At 41.6% G+C, this 17,841-nt stretch overlaps 1 non-coding gene across 1 annotated transcript; it reads right to left on the bottom strand.

The window, feature by feature from the left end:
- Window positions 1–13,495: 13,495 nt before the first annotated feature.
- LOC129457935 (small nucleolar RNA U13) lies at window positions 13,496–13,599 on the bottom strand. The gene has a single exon (XR_008649468.1). It is a non-coding gene; the product is annotated as a small nucleolar RNA U13 (small nucleolar RNA).
- Between the last annotated feature and the right edge of the window lie 4,242 nt (window positions 13,600–17,841).

Genomic DNA, 17,841 nt, shown 5'->3' with positions numbered 1-17,841 from the left:
CACATGCCCCCACACCCAGCTAATTTTTGTATTTTTGGTAGAGATGAGGTCTCACCATGTTGCCAAGGCTGGTCTTGAACCCCTGGGCTCAAGCAATCCTTCCATCTTGGCTTCCCAAAGTGCTGGGATTACAGGCATGAATCTTTCCCCAGTATTTCTTTAGTCTAAGAGCAAGACCTACTTTCCTCATAATAATGGCAGGTGGATGTGTCATCTTGGGTATTAATGCTGACAGATAGTAAGCTTGTGTATACACTAGGAGTTTAGTTCTATTACAGACATCTCTTGCTTAACACATGGATCAAGCACTACTTTCCAATCAAAAACTATCTGAATAGGCAGAAACTGCAGAAATTCTGAGTGTCTAATGAACCAGTGTGAGCAGATTGAATGGCTTTCAGGGCAAAATTAATCAATTTGGAACTTTGCTTGTTGGGCAAAATCTTAGCAGAAAACTCTCCCACTACTTCAGTTCAATCACTAGATAGCATTTTCTCTAGTAAATAATACTGGAAATTCACATGGGCTTATAACCATCCTATAGAACATACTGTGTTAACATTCCCTTTTTAGGACTTGATAATTTTTTAAAGACTCAGCTTCTTCAATAAAAGGCTGAGATTATGGGTTTTTCTTCTTCTTTTTCTTCTTCTTCTTTTTCTTCTTCTTTTTCTTCTTCTTCTTCTTCTTCTTCTTCTTCTTCTTCTTCTTCTTCTTCTTCTTCTTCTTCTTCTTCTTCTTCTTCTTCTTCTTTCTTCCTCTTCTTTCTTTCTTCTTCTTCCTTCCTCTTCTTTCTTTCTTCTTCTTCTTTCCCTCTTCTTTCTTTCTTCTTCTTCTTTCCCTCTTCTTCTTCTTCCTTCTTCTTCTTTCCCTCTTCTTCTTCTTCTTCTTCTTCTTCTTCTTCTTCTTCTTCTTCTTCTTCTTCTTCTTCTTCTTCTTCTCCTTAACCTTCTCCTTCTCCTTCTTCTTCTTTCTTCTCCTTCTTCTTCTTCTTCTTCTTCTTCTTCTTCTTCTTCTTCTTCTTCTTCTTCTTCTTCTTCTTCTTCTTCTTCTTCTTCTTTTCTTCTTTCTTCTTCTTCTTTCGTCCTCTTCGTTCTTTCTTCTTCTTCCTTCCTCTCCTTTCTTTCTTCTTCTTCTTTCCCTCTTCTTCTTTCTTCTTCTTCTTCTTCTTCTTCTTCTTCTTCTTCTTCTTCTTCTTCTTCTTCTTCTTCTTCTTCTTCTTCTTTCTTCCTCCTCCTCCTCCTCCTCCTCTTCTTCTTCTTCTTCTTCTTCTTCTTCTTCTTCTTCTTCTTCTTCTTCTTCTTCTTCTTCTTCTTCTTCTTTCTTCTTCCTTCTTCTTTCTTCTTCTTCTTCCTTCTTCTTCTTCCTTCTTCTTCTTCCTTCTTCTTCTTCCTTCTTCTTCTTTCTTCTTCTTCTTCTTCTTCTTCTTCTTCTTCTTCTTCTTCTTCTTCTTCTTCTTCTTCTTCTTCTTCTTCTTCCTCTTCTTCTTCTTCTTCTTCATCCCTCTTCCCTCTTCCTCTTCTTCTTCTTCTTCCTTCTTCTTCTCTTCTTCTTCTTCTTCTTCTTCTTCTTCTTCTTCTTCTTCTTCTTCTTCTTCTTCTTCTTCTTCTTCTTCTTCTTCTTCTTCTTTTCTTCTTCTTCTTCTACAGGTGTGCACCACCACACCTGGCTAGTTTTTTATTTTGGGTAGAGACAGGGTCTCAATATGTTGCCCAGGGTGATCTTGAACTCCTGGGCTCAAGCTGTCCTCCCGCCTCAGCCTCCTGAGTAGTTGAGGCTATAGGTGCACACCACCACACCAGTTACATACATTTTTTTTTTTTTTTTTTGTGGATACTGGGTCTCGCTCTGTCACCCAGGCTGGAGCACAGTGGCACAACCACAGCTCACTGCAGCCTTGACCTCTCAGGCTTAAGCAATCCTCCTACCTCAGCCTCCTGAGTAGCTGGGACTACAGGCATGCACCACCACCCCCGGCTAATTTTTATTTTCTTTATTTATTTAGTAGAGATGGGGTCTCGCTCTGTTGCCAGGGCTAGTTCCAAATTCCTGGGCTCAACTGATCTTCCTTCCCTGGCCTCCTAAAGTGCTAGGATTACAGCTGTGAGTCACTGCCCAGCCAGATTTTCCTTCTCAACTCATTTCATGATCACCCTTTTAGGTGGGAGTTTTCCCTACATGCTGGCCTCCTTCTGTGTTCCTACTGAAATCCCAAATCTTTGAAAACATCCTTGCTTCCTCACCACAAGTAGTTTCAGGCTTTTGTTGCTTGTCTTACTTGTAAGAATCCCACCCCACCTCATCAGGGAAGCTCTAAACTTCGCACATGAGGGTGCATGTTATGTTATGTTTACCACCTTTGTAGGATGACCCCAGAGAGACCACTCTCTTTTATATCATTGAGAGTCCAAGACTTTCACAAAGCCCTTTCCCATCATCCTTCAAGTAAGAGCTTTTCAATTTTTGCTTCTATTCCTTCTGAGTTACCAGCCTTCCTCTTCTCTTTCAGATACAATGTACCGCGGTATATGTCACACCAGACTAATGTGTATGTTCAAGTACAAGGCTCTACAATGATTCTGTAACATCAACTACTAAACACCAATGGCCTAACTTTTTGGGCCCTTGAATTGATTTCCCTACTTTACTCAATATATTTAAAATGGCTTCCAACCTCATGCAATGGTGTGACCTAGAGCATGACATTTTCTCCTAGAGCTCTATACTTTTCCATGATAAAACTACCTTGTTTAAATGTCCCATAAAGGAACACTTCAAATACATGTACATATCACTACAAATATTGTGAAATAAAGCCCATCTTACAGAAGTGAAAACAAACAAATAAGAAAATTTCCTTGACCTCATATTCCTTTCTACCTCTCATTTCTTTGTTTTCCTTTACATCTCAAAAGAGATGTCTATACTATGCTCAGCAAGTCCTCCCATTCTCTCTTAAATATTCTCCAACACAGCATTTGCCTCTACCTGTTCACCAGAACTGCTCCAAGGTTACCAGTGACCCTCCTAAAGCCACATTGAATGACCACTCTCAGCTCTTGTCTCACTTTGCCTTCAGGAGCATTTGACAAAGAAAGCATCTTTCTTGCAAAGCTTTTCTTCACTCAGCTTCCAGAACCCCATACTCTTGAGGTTTTCCTCCTATCTCTCTTGCTGCCCCTTCTCGATCTCCTTTGTTTATTCCTCCTCAAAGCCCCAAGTCTTAAACTTTGGGGTGCCCCAGGGCTCAGTCTTTGGGATGTTTCTCTTCCCTATCTCCACTCCTTTGGTGATCTCAATTAATTTGCTTAAAAAAAAAGACATAAGGTCTTGCTTTGTTGCTTATGCTGGAATGTAGCGGCACAATCATAGCTCATTGCAGCCTCAAACTCCTGGGCTCGGGCAGGCACAGTGGGCTCATGCCTGTAATCCCAGCACTTTGGGAGGCCGAGGTGGGCAGATCACCTGAGGTCAGGAGTTCGAGACCAGCCTGGCCAACATGGTGAAACCCTGCCTCTACTAAAAATACAAAACTTAGCAGGGTGTGGTGGTGCATGCCTGTAATCCCAGCTACTCAGGAGGCTGAGGCAAGAGAATCACTTGAACCTGGGAGGTGGAGGTTTCAGTGAGCTGAGATCGCGCCATTGCACTCCAGCCTGGGGAAAAGAGGGAGAGTGTCTAAAAAAAAACACCAAAAAAACAAAAAACAAAACACAAACACACACACACACACACAAAACAAAACACCTCCTATGCGCAAGCAATTCTCTTGCTTCAGCCTCCCAAGTAGCTGGGACTACAAGTGCACACCACTGTGCCTGGTTGATTTTTCTTAAAGTTTTTGTTTGTAGAGATGGGGTCTTGCTATGTTGCCCAGGCTGGTCTCAAATTCCTGCCCTCAAGCAATCCTCCCACCTTGGCCTCCCAAATGCTGGGATTATAGGTGTGAGTCCCTGAGCCTGTTCTCAATTAATTTCAGGACTTTAAATATTAATAATACGTCAATTACCCCTAGATTTATACCTCCAACTCAGACCTGTCCATTGACCTCCAGACATAACTGAACTCCCGATCAATAATCCTAAGTTGGATATTCAGCTGATACCTCAGCGTTAACAAGCACCCAAAGGAGACTCTTGATCTTCTTTGCCAAACCCGTTCCTCATTCAGCCTTCCTCTGAATAATGATAGCATTTACACAGTGCTTACTCCACACTTTGCACTGTTCTAAGTGCTTTATGATAGTAACACATTCAAAACTCACGACAACTTTCTGAGGTGGCTGTTGTTACTATCTCCATGTCCTAGGTTAGGAAACTGAGGCATCAAAAGGTTAAATGACAAGAAGTTAAGGACACAGGCATCATGTGGCAAAGCCCCTTAAGAATATAAGCTACATGAGAGCAGGAATGCTGTGTGATTTTTTTTTTTTTTTTGAGACGGTCTCTCTCTGTTGTTCAGGCTGGGTGCAGTGGCACCATCTCAGCTCACTGCAGCCTCAACCTCCCCAGCTCAAGTGATCCTCTCACCTCAGCCTCCCGAGTAGCTGGAACTACAGGTGTCCACCACCATTCCCGGGTAATTTTTGTATTTTTTTGTAGAGGTGGGGTTTCACTATGTTGCCCAGGCTGGTCTCAAAGTCCTGAGCTCAACTGATCCACCTACCTTGACTTCCCAAAGTGCTGGGATTACAGGCATGAGCCACTGAGCCCGGCCACAATGTGTCTTATTTGTTGCTGTAACCCCAGGTTCTAGTGGCTGGCACACAGTAGGTGATTAGTAAGTGGTTACTGATCAATAAATGAATGAATGATTGTATACATTTAAAGTTACATATGAATTATTACAATCATAAGGCATCCAGTAAGCTGGAACACTTTTGCCCAGGGTGAACCACGTGGCTTTTCAGGGCAGGCCATGGATATACAGCCAGCAGTAAACGCAGAGGCTGGCTTCTCTTAATAGTGACCCATGATCACTGGGGATCTAGATACCGTGTTCCTTCTCACCCCTCTCCCTGTTTTGGGCCCTTAGGGATGGCTCAGGTTGCCCAGGCAGTTAATGTCACATCTGTAGTGCTGCTGTGCCCGCCCCACTTTTTCAGCAGCACAATAATAACTGTGGTTTTTTTTTTTTTTTTTGGGTCACTGACAGTATGCCTGAAACTCTGCTAAGTGCTCCATATGGCTTAACTGAATTCTCTCATTAACCCTAAGTGATAGCACCCCCCCAACACACACACTTTATTTTATTTTTATATTTTATTTTTTATTTTTTTTTATTATTATACTTTAGGGTTTTATGGTACATGTGCACAATGTGCAGGTTTGTTACATATGTATCCATGTGCCATGTTGATTTCCTGCACCCATTAACTCGTAATTTAGCATTAGGTGTATCTCCTAATGCTGTCGCTCCCCCCTCCCCCCACCCCACAATAGTCCCCGGAGTGTGATGTTCCCCTTGCTGTGTCCATGAGTTCTCATTGTTCAATTCCCACCTATGAACGAGAACATGCGGTGTTTGGTTTTTTGTCCTTGCGATAGTTTACTGAGAATGATGTTTTCCAGTTTCATCCATGTCCCTACAAAGGACACGAACTCATCATTTTTTATGGCTGCATAGTATTCCATGGTGTATATGTGCCACATTTTCTTAATCCAACCTATCATTGTTGGACATTTGGGTTGGTTCCAACTCTTTGCTATTGTGAATAGTGCCGCAATAAACATACGTGTGCATGTGTCTTTATAGCAGCATGATTTATAGTCCTTTGGGTATATACCCAGTAATGGGATGGCTGGGTCAAATGGTATCTCTAGTTCGAGATCCCTGAGGAATCGCCACACTGACTTCCACAATGGTTGAACTAGTTTACAGTCCCACCAACAGTGTAAAAGTGTTCCTATTTCTCCACATCCTCTCCAGCACCTGTTGTTTCCTGATTTTTTAATGATGGCCATTCTAACTGGTGTGAGATGGTATCTCACTGTGGTTTTGATTTGCATTTCTCTGATGGCCAGTGATGAGGAGCATTTCTTCATGTGTTTTTTGGCTGCATAAATGTCTTCTTTTGAGAAGTATCTGTTCATGTCCTCTCCCCACTTTTTGATGGGGTTGTTTGTTTTTTTCTTGTAAATTTGTTTGAGTTCATTGTAGATTCTGGATATTAGCCCTTTGTCAGATGAGTAGGTTGCAAAAATTTTCTCCCATTCTGTAGGTTGCCTGTTCACTCTGATAGTAGTTTCTTTTGCTGTGCAGAAGCTCTTTAGTTTAATGAGATCCCATTTGTCGATTTTGGCTTTTGTTGCCATTGCTTTTGGTGTTTTAGACATGAAGTCCTTGCCCGCGCCTATGTCCTGAATGGTATTGCCTAGGTTTTCTTGTAGGATTTTAATGGTTTTAGGTCTAACATATAAGTCTTTAATCCGTCTTGAATTAATTTTTGTATAAGGTGTAAGGAAGGGATCCAGTTGCAGCTTTCTACATATGGCTAGCCAATTTTCCCAGCACCATTTATTAAATAGGGAATCCTTTCCCCATTTCTTGTTTTTGTCAGGTTTGTCAAAGATCAGATAGTTGTAGATATGCGGCATCATTTCTGAGGGCTCTGTTCTGTTCTATTGATCTATGTCTCTGTTGTGGTACCAGTACCATGCTGTTTTGGTTACTGTAGCCTTGTAGTATAGTTTAAAGTCAGGTAGCGTGATGCCTCCACCTTTGTTCTTTTGGCTTAGGATTGACTTGGCGATGCAGGCTCTTTTTTGGTTCCATATGAACTTTAAAGTAGTTTTTTCCAATTCTGTGAAGAAAGTCATTGGTAGCTTGATGGGGATGGCATTGAATCTATAAATTACCTTGGGCAGTATGGCCATTTTCACAATATTGATTCTTCCAACCCATGAGCATGGAATGTTCTTCCATTTGTTTGTATCCTCTTTTATTTCATTGAGCAGTGGTTTGTAGTTCTCCTTGAAGAGGTCCTTCACATCCCTTGTAAGTTGGATTCCTAGGTATTTTATTCTCCTTGAAGCAATTGTGAATGGGAGTTCACTCATGATTTGGCTCTCTGTTTGTCTGTTATTGGTGTACAAGAATGCTTGTGATTTTTGTACATTAATTTTGTATCCTGAGACTTTGCTGAAGTTGCTAATCAGCTTAAGGAGATTTTGGGCTGAGACAATGGGGTTTTCTAGATATACAATCATGTCATCTGCAAACAGGACAATTTGACCTCCTCTTTTCCTAATTGAATACCCTTTATTTCCTTCTCCTGCCTGATTGCTCTGGCCAGAACTTCCAGCACTATGTTGAATAGGAGTGGTGAGAAAGGGCATCCCTGTCTTGTGCCAGTTTTCAGAGAGAATGCTTCCAGTTTTTGCCCATTCAGTATGATATTGGCTGTGGGTTTGTCGTAGATAGCTCTTATTATTTTGAGATACGTCCCATCAATACCTAATTTATTGAGGTTTTTAGCATGAAGCGTTGTTGAATTTTGTCAAAGGCCTTTTCTGCATCTATTGAGATAATCATGTGGTTTTTGTCTTTGGTTCTGTTTATATGCTGGATTACATTTACTGATTTGCGTATGTTGAACCAGCCTTGCATCCCAGGGATGAAGCCCACTTGATCATGGTGGATAAGCTTTTTGATGTGCTGCTGGATTTGGTTTGCCAGTATTTTTTTTTTTTTTTTTTTTTTTTTTTTTGAGACGGAGTCTCGCTCTGTCACCCAGGCTGGAGTGCGATGGCGTGATCTCGGCTCACTGCAATCTCCACCTCCCGGGTTCACGCCATTCTCCTGCCTCAGCTTCTCCGAGTAGCTGGGACTACAGGCGCCCGCCACCACGCCCGGCTAATTTTTTGTATTTTTAGTAGAGACGGGGTTTCACTGTGGTCTCGATCTCCCGACCTCGTGATCCGCCCGCCTCGGCCTCCCAAAGTGCTGGGATTACAAGCGTGAGCCACTGCGCCCGGCCGCCAGTATTTTATTGAGGATTTTTGCATCAATGTTCATCAAGGATATTGGTCTGAAATTCTCTTTTTTGGTTATGTCTCTGCCAGGTTTTGGTATCAGGACGATGCTGGCTTCGTAAAATGTGTTAGGGAGGATTCCCTCTTTTTCTATTGATTGGAATAGTTTCAGAAGGAATGGTACCAGTTCCTCCTTGTACCTCTGGTAGAATTCAGCTGTGAATCCATCAGGTCCTGGACTCTTTTTGGTTGGTAGGCTATTGATTATTGCCACAATTTCAGAACCTGTTATTGGTCTATTCAGAGATTCAACTTCTTCCTGGTTTAGTCTTGGGAGGGTGTATTTGTCGAGGAATTTATCCATTTCTTCTAGATTTTCTAGTTTATTTGCATAGAGGTGTTTGTAGTATTCTCTGATGGTAGATTGTATTTCTGTGGGATCGGTGGTGATATCCCCCTTTTCGTTTTTTATTGCATCTATTTGATTCTTCTCTCTTTTCTTCTTTATTAGTCTTGCTAGTGGTCCATCAATTTTGTTGATCTTTTCAAAAAACCAGCTCCAGGATTCATCAATTTTTTGAAGGGTTTTTTGTGTCTCTATTTCCTTCAGTTCTGCTCTGATTTTAGTTATTTCTAGCCTTCTGCTAGCTTTTGAATGTGTTTGCTCTTGATTTTCTAGTTCTTTTAATTGTGATGTTAAGGTGTCAATTTTGGATCTTTCCTGCTTTCTCTTGTGGGCATTTAGTGCTATAAATTTCCCTCTACACACTGCTTTGAACGTGTCCCAGAGATTCTGGTATGTTGTGTCTTTGTTCTCGTTGGTTTCAAAGAACATCTTTATTTCTGCCTTCATTTCATTATGTACCCAATAGTCATTCAGGAGCAGGTTGTTCAGTTTCCATGTAGTTGAGCGGTTTTGAGTGAGTTTCTTAATCCTAAGTTCTAGTTTGATTGCACTGTGGTCTGAGAGACAGTTTGTTATAATTTCTGTTCTTTTACATTTGCTGAGGAGAGCTTTACTTCCAACTATGTGGTCAATTTTGGAATAGGTGTGGTGTGGTGCTGAAAAAAATGTATATTCTGTTGATTTGGGGTGGAGAGTTCTGTAGATGTCTATTAGGTCCACTTTATGTAGAGCTGAGTTCAATTCCTGCATATCCTTGTTAACTTTCTGTCTCGTTGATCTGTCTAATGTTGACAGTGGGGTGTTAAAATCTCCCATTATTATTGTGTGGGAGTTTAAGTCCCTTTGTAGGTCACTGAGGACTTGCTTTATGAATCTGGGTGCTCCTGTGTTGGGTGCATATATATTTAGGATAGTTAGCTCTTCTTGTTGAATTGATCCCTTTACCATTATGTAATGGCCTTCTTTGTCTCTTTTGATCTTTGTTGGTTTAAAGTCTATTTTATCAGAGACTAGGATTGCAACCCCTGCCTTTTTTTGTTTTCCAGTTGCTTGATAGATCTTCCTCCATCCCTTTATTTTGAGTCTATGTGTGTCTCTGCACATGAGATGGGTTTCCTGAATACAGCACACTGATGGGTCCTGACTCCTTATCCAATTTGCCAGTCTGTGTCTTTTGATTGGAGCATTTAGCCCATTTACATTGAGCATTAATATTGTTATGTGTGAATCTGATCCTGTCATTATGATGTTAGTTGGTTATTTTGCTCGTTACTTGCTATAGTTTCTTCCTAGCCTCGATGGTCTTTAGAATTTGGCATGTTTTTGCAGTGGCTGGTACCGGTTGTTCCTTTCCATGTTTAGTGCTTCCTTCAGGAGCTCTTTTAGGGCAGTCCTGGTGGTGACAAAATCACTCAGCGTTTGCTTGTCTGTAAAGTATTTTATTTCTCCTTCACTTATGAAGCTTAGTTTGGCGGGATAGGAAATTTTGGGTTGAAAATTCTTTTCTTTAAGAATGTTGAATATCGGCCCCCACTCTCCTCTGGCTTGTAGAGTTTCTGCTGAGAGATCAGCTGTTAGTCTGATGGGCTTCCCTTTGTGGGTAACCCGACCTTTCTCTCTGGCTGCCCTTAACATTTTTTCCTTCATTTCAACTTTGGTGAATCTGACAATTATGTGTCTTGGAGTTGCCCTTCTCGAGGAGTATCTTTGTGGCGTTCTCTTTATTTCCTGAATCTGAATGCTGGCCTGCCTTGCTAGATTGGGGAAGTTCTCCTGGATAATATCTTGCAGAGTGTTTTCCAACTTGGTTCCATTCTCCCCATCATTTTCAGGTACACCAATCAGACGTAGGTTTGGTCTTTTCACATAGTCCCAAATTTCTTGGAGGCTTTGTTCATTTCTTTTTATTCTTTTTTCTCTAAACTTCCCTTCTCTCTTCATTTCATTCATTTCATCTTCCATCAGCGATACCCTTTCTTCCAGTTGATCACATCTGCTACTGAGGCTTCTGCAATCTTCGCGTAGTTCTCGAAACTTGGCTTTCAGCTCCATCAGCTCCTTTAAGCCCTTCTCTCCATTGGTTATTCTAGTTATCCATTCTTCTAATTTTTTTTCAAAGTTTTTAACTTCTTTGCTATTGTTTTGAATTTCCTCTCGTAGCTCAGAGTAGTTTGATCGTCTGAAGCCTTCTTCTCTCAACTCATCAAAGTCATCCTCCATCCAGCTTTGTTCCGTTGCTGGTGAGGAACTGCGTTCCTTTGGAGGAGGAAAGGTGCTCTGTTTTTTGGAGTTTCCAGTTTTTTTGCTCTGTTTTATCCCCATCTTTGTGGTTTTATCTACTTTTTGTCTTTGATGATGGTGATGTACAGATGGGTTTTTGGTGTGGATGTCCTTTCTGTTTGTTAGTTTTCCTTCTACCAGACAGGACCCTCAGCTGCAGGTCTGTTGGAGTTTACTAGAAGTCCACTCCAGACCCTGTGTGGCTGGGTGTCAGCAGCAGTGGCTGCAGAACAGCGGATTTTCGTGAGACCACAAATTCAGCTGTCTGATAGTTTCTCTGAAAGTTTTGTCTCAGAGGAGTACCCGGTTGAATGAGGTGTCAGTCTGTCCCTACTGGGGGGTGCCTCCCAGTTAGGCTGCTCAGGGGTGAGGGACCCACTTTAGGAGGCAGTCTGTCCGTTCTCAGATCTCCAGCTGCGTGCTGGGAGAACCACTACTCTCTTCAAAGCTGTCAGTCAGACAGGGACATTTAAGTCTGTGGAGGTTCTTGCTGGGTTTTGTTTGTCTGTGCCCTGCCCCCAGAGGTGGAGCCTACAGAGGCAGACAGGCCTCCTTGAGCTGTGGTGGGCTCCACCCAGTTCGAGCTTCCTGGCTGCTTTGTTTACCTAAGCAAGCCTGGGCAATGGCGGGCGCCCCTCCCCCAGCCTCGCTGCCGCCTTGCAGCTTGATCTCAGACTGCTGTGCTAGCAATCAGCGAGACTCCGTGGGCATAGGACCCTCCGAGCCAGGTGCGGGACAGAATCTCCTAGTGTGCCGTTTTCCTGGCCCATTGGAAAAACGCAGTATTAGGATGGGACTGACCCGATATTCCAGGTGCCGTCTGTTTCCCCTTTCTTTGACTAGGAAAGGGAACTCCCTGACCCCTTGCGCTTCCCGAGTGAGGCAATGCCTCGCCCTGCTTCGGCTCGTGCACAGTGCGCTTCACCGACTGTCCTGCACCCACTGTTAGGCACTCCCTAGTGAGATGAAACCGGTACCTCAAGCAGAAATGCAGAAATCACCCGTCTTCTGTGTCACTGGGGCTGGGAGCTGGAGACCGGAGCTGTTCCTATTCGGCCATCTTGGCTCCACCCCCTCTACACTTTATTTTAAAACAGAGTCTTGCTCTGTCCCCCAGGCTGGAGCACAGTGGCACAGTCTCGGCTTACTGCAACCTCTACCTCCTGGGTTCAAGGGATTCTCATGCCTCGGCCTCCCGAGTAGCTAGGATTACAGGCACGAGCCACCGTGCTTGGCTAATTTTTGTATTTTTAGTAGAGATGGGGTTTCACCCTGTTGGCCGGGCTAGTCTCAAACTCCTGACTTCAAGTGATCTGCCTGCCTCGGCCTCCCAAAGTGCTGGGATTACAGGTGTGAGCCACTGCGCCTGGCAGTGACAGGCCCTTTTATTAACACCATTTTTCAGTTGAGGAAACTGAGGCTGAGATGTGTTAAGTAACTTGTCCAAGATCACACAGCTAAGTAGCAGATTGTAAAGGACTTGGTCCATCCCGAGGCTGTCAGTGACTGGTGCAGCCAAACTATTTCTCGTGATCTGAGTGGACAGAAAGGGAGGAGAATGTGCTAGGGAAGCCTGTTCCCACATTCGCATCTCAACATCAGGAACCCAGTGACAGTTTTAGTCCCAGTGGTGGGAGATGCTGCTGCTCTACAACTACAGTCTCCAGGTCCCATTTGCTTTTCTGTACTGACCAAATCGGCATTTCGTTTTGAGTGGACACTGGGGATTACCCCTTCCTTTTTCAGAGTTCTTGAACTTCTTAGACTCCCAGGGTTGGGTAATCACTTTGGGCTGGTAGTTTAGAGGACACTGGAAACTTAGTGGGATTTGCATCCAGTCAGGTGTGTGTACCCTGGGTAACACCATTACCAGGTAACTCAAATGACCTCTCTAGCTCATTCCATCCCTCCTTCTTAAAATCTGCCCACTGCACTGCAAGTTTAGCAACTGCCAGGACTGCTCACTGGGCAATTATCATTTTTACCATTTTTACCATTTCAACCTCGTTTGCAACCAGCCACTAAGCAGCCATTGTGGTTTAAACAATAATCCCCTTTGGACACAGACATAGGAATCAAAGCCTTTCACACCAAATGCTGGGAAAGTCTGTGATTTGTTAACTAAGAATGCACTGTTTTCTGTTCTCCATGTCTATGATTTTCACATTCCTGAGCACTGGCCAAGGCGGTTGTCCAAAATCATGTCAAACAGCATGACCATTGTTTACCTTTTTTTCCTTGGCAGTTTCAGCACTGACTTGCTCTTTTTGTTTTGCTTTGTTTAGAACAAGTAACAGGCAGTAAAGGAGCAAAATAGCAGGTCCCAATAGGGGTGACAAAGTAGTATCTTTTTCAGAGTTGAAAACAAGTGTTCAAACAGAACTTTTACATGAATGGTTATAGCAGCACTATTCACAGTGGCCAAAAGGTGAAAACAACTCAAATGTCCATTAACATATAAACGATAAATTGTGTTATAAACACACAATGGGATATTATCCTGTCATAAAAAGAAATGATGTACTGACACAGGCTACAAAATTTATGAACCTTGAAAAAATTATGCTAAGTGAAAAAAAAATGGGCCAGACACAAAAGACCAATATAGTATGATTCTATATAAAATATCCAGACTAGGCAAATCCATGGAGACAGAAAGCAGATGAATGGTTGCCAGAGCTTAGGGAAGGTGGAATGGGGAGTGATTGCTTAATGTGTATGGGGTTTCCTTCTAAGGTAGTGAAAATGTTCTAGAACTAGATGGTAGTAATGGTTGCACAATATTATAAATGTACTGTCACTGATGGTAAATTTTGTTATGTGTATTTTCTGTGTGTGTCAGACTGGTAATGTGCTGATGTCGTAACAAGGCTTGAGGGAGTCACATCTCACGCATGCACATGAAAACCCAACGATCATGCTTACGAACTCCAAAAAGATCGTGTTATGTGGATTTTATCACAATTAAAAAAACTTTCATAGGAAAAAAGAGAAAAATTTTTTTTCAGAGATCTTTGGGCATTAACTCAAATTAGTAGTTACCTGAAACTCCCAAAAGAGAAAATTAACCAATGAAGACATTGGTTACATAGGAGTATACATTTGTCAAAACTCCTTGAATTGTACTTAAGATCTGTCTTTCACTCTATGTACATTTTTTTTTTTGATTTTTTAAATTCTACTTTAAGTTTTAGGGTACATGTGCACAATGTGCAGGTTTGTTACATATGTATCCATGTGCCATGTTGGTGTGCCACACCGATTAACTCGTCATTTAGCATTAGGTGTATCTCCTAATGCTGTCCCTCCCCCCACCCCACAACAATCCCCGGAGTGTGATGTTCCCCTTCCTGTGTCCATGTATTCTCATTGTTCAATTCCCACTTATGAGTGAGAACATGCAGTGTTTGGTTTGTTGTCCTTGCAATAGTTTACTGAGAATGATGGTTTCCAGTTTCATCCATGTCCCTACAAAGGACATGAACTCATCCCTTTTTTATGGCTGCATAGTATTCCATGGTGTATAGGTGCCACATCTTCTTAATCCAGTCTATTGTTGTTGGACATTTGGGTTGGTTCCAAGTCTTTGCTATTGTGAATAGTGCTGCAATAAACATACGTGTGCATGTGTCTTTAGAGCAGCATGATTTATAGTCCTTTGGGTATATACCCAGTAATGGGATGGCTGGGTCAAATGGTATTTCTAGTTCTAGATCCCTGAGGAATCGCCACACTGACTTCCACAATGGTTGAACTAGTTTACAGTCCCACCAACAGTGTAAAAGTGTTCCTATTTCTCCACATCCTCTCCAGCACCTGTTGTTTCCTGACTTTTGAATGATGGCCATTCTAACTGGTGTGAGATGGTATCTCATTGTGGTTTTGATTTGCATTTCTCTGATGGCCAGTGATGATGACCATTTTTGCATGTGATTTTGGCTGCATAAATGTCTTCTTTTGAGGATCGTCTGTTCATGTCCTCTGCCCACTTTTTGATGGGGTTGTTTGTTTTTTTCTTGTAAATTTGTTTGAGTTCATTGCAGATTCTGGATATTAGCCCTTTGTGAGATGAGTAGGTTGCGAAAGTTTTCTCCCATTTTGTAGGTTGCCTGTTCACTCTGATGGTAGTTTCTTTTGCTATGCAGAAGCTCTTTAGTTTAATTAGATCCCATTTGTCAATTTTGGCTTTTGTTGCCATTGCTTTTGGTGTTTTAGACATGAAGTCCTTGCTCATGCCTATGTCCTGAATGGTAATGCCTAGGTTTTCTTCTAGGGTTTTTATGGTTTTATGTCTAATATGTAAGTCTTTAATCCATCTTGAATTAATTTTTGTATAAGGTGTAAGGAAGGGATCTAGTTTCAGCTTTCTCCATATGGCTAGCCAGTTTTCCCAGCACCATTTATTAAATAGGGAATCCTTTCCCCATTGCTTGTTTTTGTCAGGTTTGTCAAAGATCAGATAGTTGTAGATATGCGGCATTATTTCTGAGGGCTCTGTTCTGTTCCATTGATCTATATCTCTGTTTTGGTACCAGTACCATGCTGTTTTGGTTACTGTAGCCTTGTAGTATAGTTCGAAGTCAAATAGTGTGATGCCTCCAGCTTTGTTCTTTTGGGTTAGGATTGACTTGGCGATGCGAGCTCTTTTTTGGTTCCATATGAACTTTAAAGTAGTTTTTTCCAATTCTGTGAAGAAAGTCATTGGTAGCTTGATGGGGATGGCATTGAATCTATAAATTACCTTGGGTAGTATGGCCATTTTCATGATATTGATTCTTCTAACCCATGAGCATGGAATGTTCTTCCATTTGTTTGTATCCTCTTTTATTTCATTGAGCAGTGGTTTGTAGTTCTCCTTGAAGAGGTCCTTCACGTCCCTTGTAAGTTGGATTCCTAGGTATTTTATTCTCTTTGAAGCAATTGTGAATGGGAGTTCACTCATGATTTGGCTCTCTGTTTGCCTGTTACTGGTGTATAAGAATGCTTGTGATTTTTGTACATTGATTTTGTATCCTGAGACTTTGCTGAATTTGCTTATCAGCTTAAGGAGATTTTGGGCTGAGACAATGGGGTTTTCTAGATATACAATCATGTCATCTGCAAACAGGGACAATTTGACTTCCTCTTTTCCTTATTGAATACCCTTTATTTCCTTCTCCTGCCTAATTGCCCTGGCCAGAACTTCCAACACTATGTTGAATAGGAGTGGTGAGAGAGGGCATCCCTGTCTTGTGCCAGTTTTCAAAGGGAATGCTTCCAGTTTTTGTCCATTCAGTATGATATTGGCTGTGGGTTTGTCATAGGTAGCTCTTATTATTTTGAGATACACCCCATCAATACCTAATTTATTGAGAGTTTTTAGCATGAAGGTTGTTGAATTTTGTCAAAGGCCTTTTCTGCATTTATTGAGATAATCATGTGGTTTTTGTCTTTGGTTCTGTTTATATGCTGGATTACATTTATTGATTTTCATATGTTGAACCAGCCTTGCATCCCAGGGATGAAGCCCACTTGATCATGGTGGATAAGCTTTTTGATGTGCTCCTGGATTGGTTTGCCAGTATTTTACTGAGGATTTTTGCATCAATGTTCATCAAGGTTATTGGTCTAAAATTCTCTTTTTTTGTTGTGTCTCTGCCAGGCTTTGGTATCAGGATGATGCTGGCCTCATAAGATGAGTTAGGGAGGATTCCCTCTTTTTCTATTGATTGGAGTAGTTTCAAAAGGAATGGTACCAGTTCCTCCTTGTACCTCTGGTAGAATTCGGCTGTGAATCCATCTGGTTCTGGACTGTTTTTGATTGGTAAGCTATTGATTATTGCCACAATTTCAGAGCCTGTTATTGGTCTATTTAGGGATTCAACTTCTTCCTGGTTTAGTCTTGGGAGGGTGTATGTGTCAAGGAATTTATCCATTTCTTCTTGATTTTCTAGTTTATTTGCGTAGAGGTGTTTGTAGTATTCTCTGATGGTAGTTTGCATTTCTGTGGGATTGGTGGTGATATCCCCTTTATCATATTTTGTTGTGTCTATTTGATTCTTCTCTCTTTTCTTCTTTATTAGTCTTGCTAGCGGTCTATCAATTTTGTTGATCTTTTCAAAAAACTAGCTCCTGGATTCATTAATTTTTTGAAGGGATTTTGTGTCTCTATTTCCTTCAGTTCTTCTCTGATTTTAGTTATTTCTTGCCTTCTGCTAGCTTTTGAATGTGTTTCCTCTTGCTTTTCTAGTTCTTTTAATTGTGATATTAGGGTGTCAATTTTGGATCTTTGCTGCTTTCTCTTGTGGACATTTAGTGCTATAAATTTCCCTCTACACACTGCTTTGAATGTGTCCCAGAGATTCTGGTATGTTGTGTCTTTGTTCTCGTTGGTTTCAAAGAACATCTTTATTCCGCCTTCATTTCATTATGTACCCAGTAGTCATTCAGGAGCAGGTTGTTCAGTTTCCATGTAGTTGAGTGGTTTTGAGTGAGTTTCTTAATCCTGAGGTCTAGTTTGATTGCACTGTGGTCTGAGAGACAGTTTGTTATAATTTCTGTTCTTTTACATTTGCTGAGGAGAGCTTTACTTCCAACTATGTGGTCAATTTTGGAATAGGTGTGGTGTGGTGCTGTAAAAAATGTATATTCTGTTGATTTGGGGTGGAGAGTTCTGTAGATGTCTATTAGGTCAGCTTGGTGCAGGACAGAGTTCAATTCCTGGGTATCCTTGTTAACTTTCTGTCTCATTGATCTGTCTAATGTTGACAGTGGGGTGTTAAAATCTCCCATTATTATTGTGTGGGAGTCTAAGTCTCTTTGTAGGTCACTCAGGACTTGCTTTATGAATCTGGGTGCTCCTGTATTGGGTGCATATATATTTAGGATAGTTAGCTCTTCTTGTTGAATTGATCCCTTTACCATTATGTAATGGCCTTCTTTGTCTCTTTTGATCTTAGTTGGTTTAAAGTCTGTTTTATCAGAGACTAGGATTGCAACTCCTGCCTTTTTTTGTTTTCCATTTACTTGGTAGATCTTCCTCCATCCTTTTATTTTGAGCCTATGTGTGTCTCTGCACGTGAGATGGGTTTCCTGAATACAGCACAGCGATGGGTCTTGACTCTATCCAATTTGCCAGTCTGTGTCTTTTAATTGGAGCATTTAGTCCATTTACATTTAAAGTTAATATTGTTATATGTGAAT

The sequence above is a fragment of the Symphalangus syndactylus genome, chromosome 11 (assembly GCF_028878055.3).
Source record: "Symphalangus syndactylus isolate Jambi chromosome 11, NHGRI_mSymSyn1-v2.1_pri, whole genome shotgun sequence".
Lineage (NCBI taxonomy): Eukaryota > Metazoa > Chordata > Mammalia > Primates > Hylobatidae > Symphalangus > Symphalangus syndactylus.
Note: the sequence above shows the minus strand (reverse complement) of the source record. Positions and strands in the feature narration are given on the sequence as shown.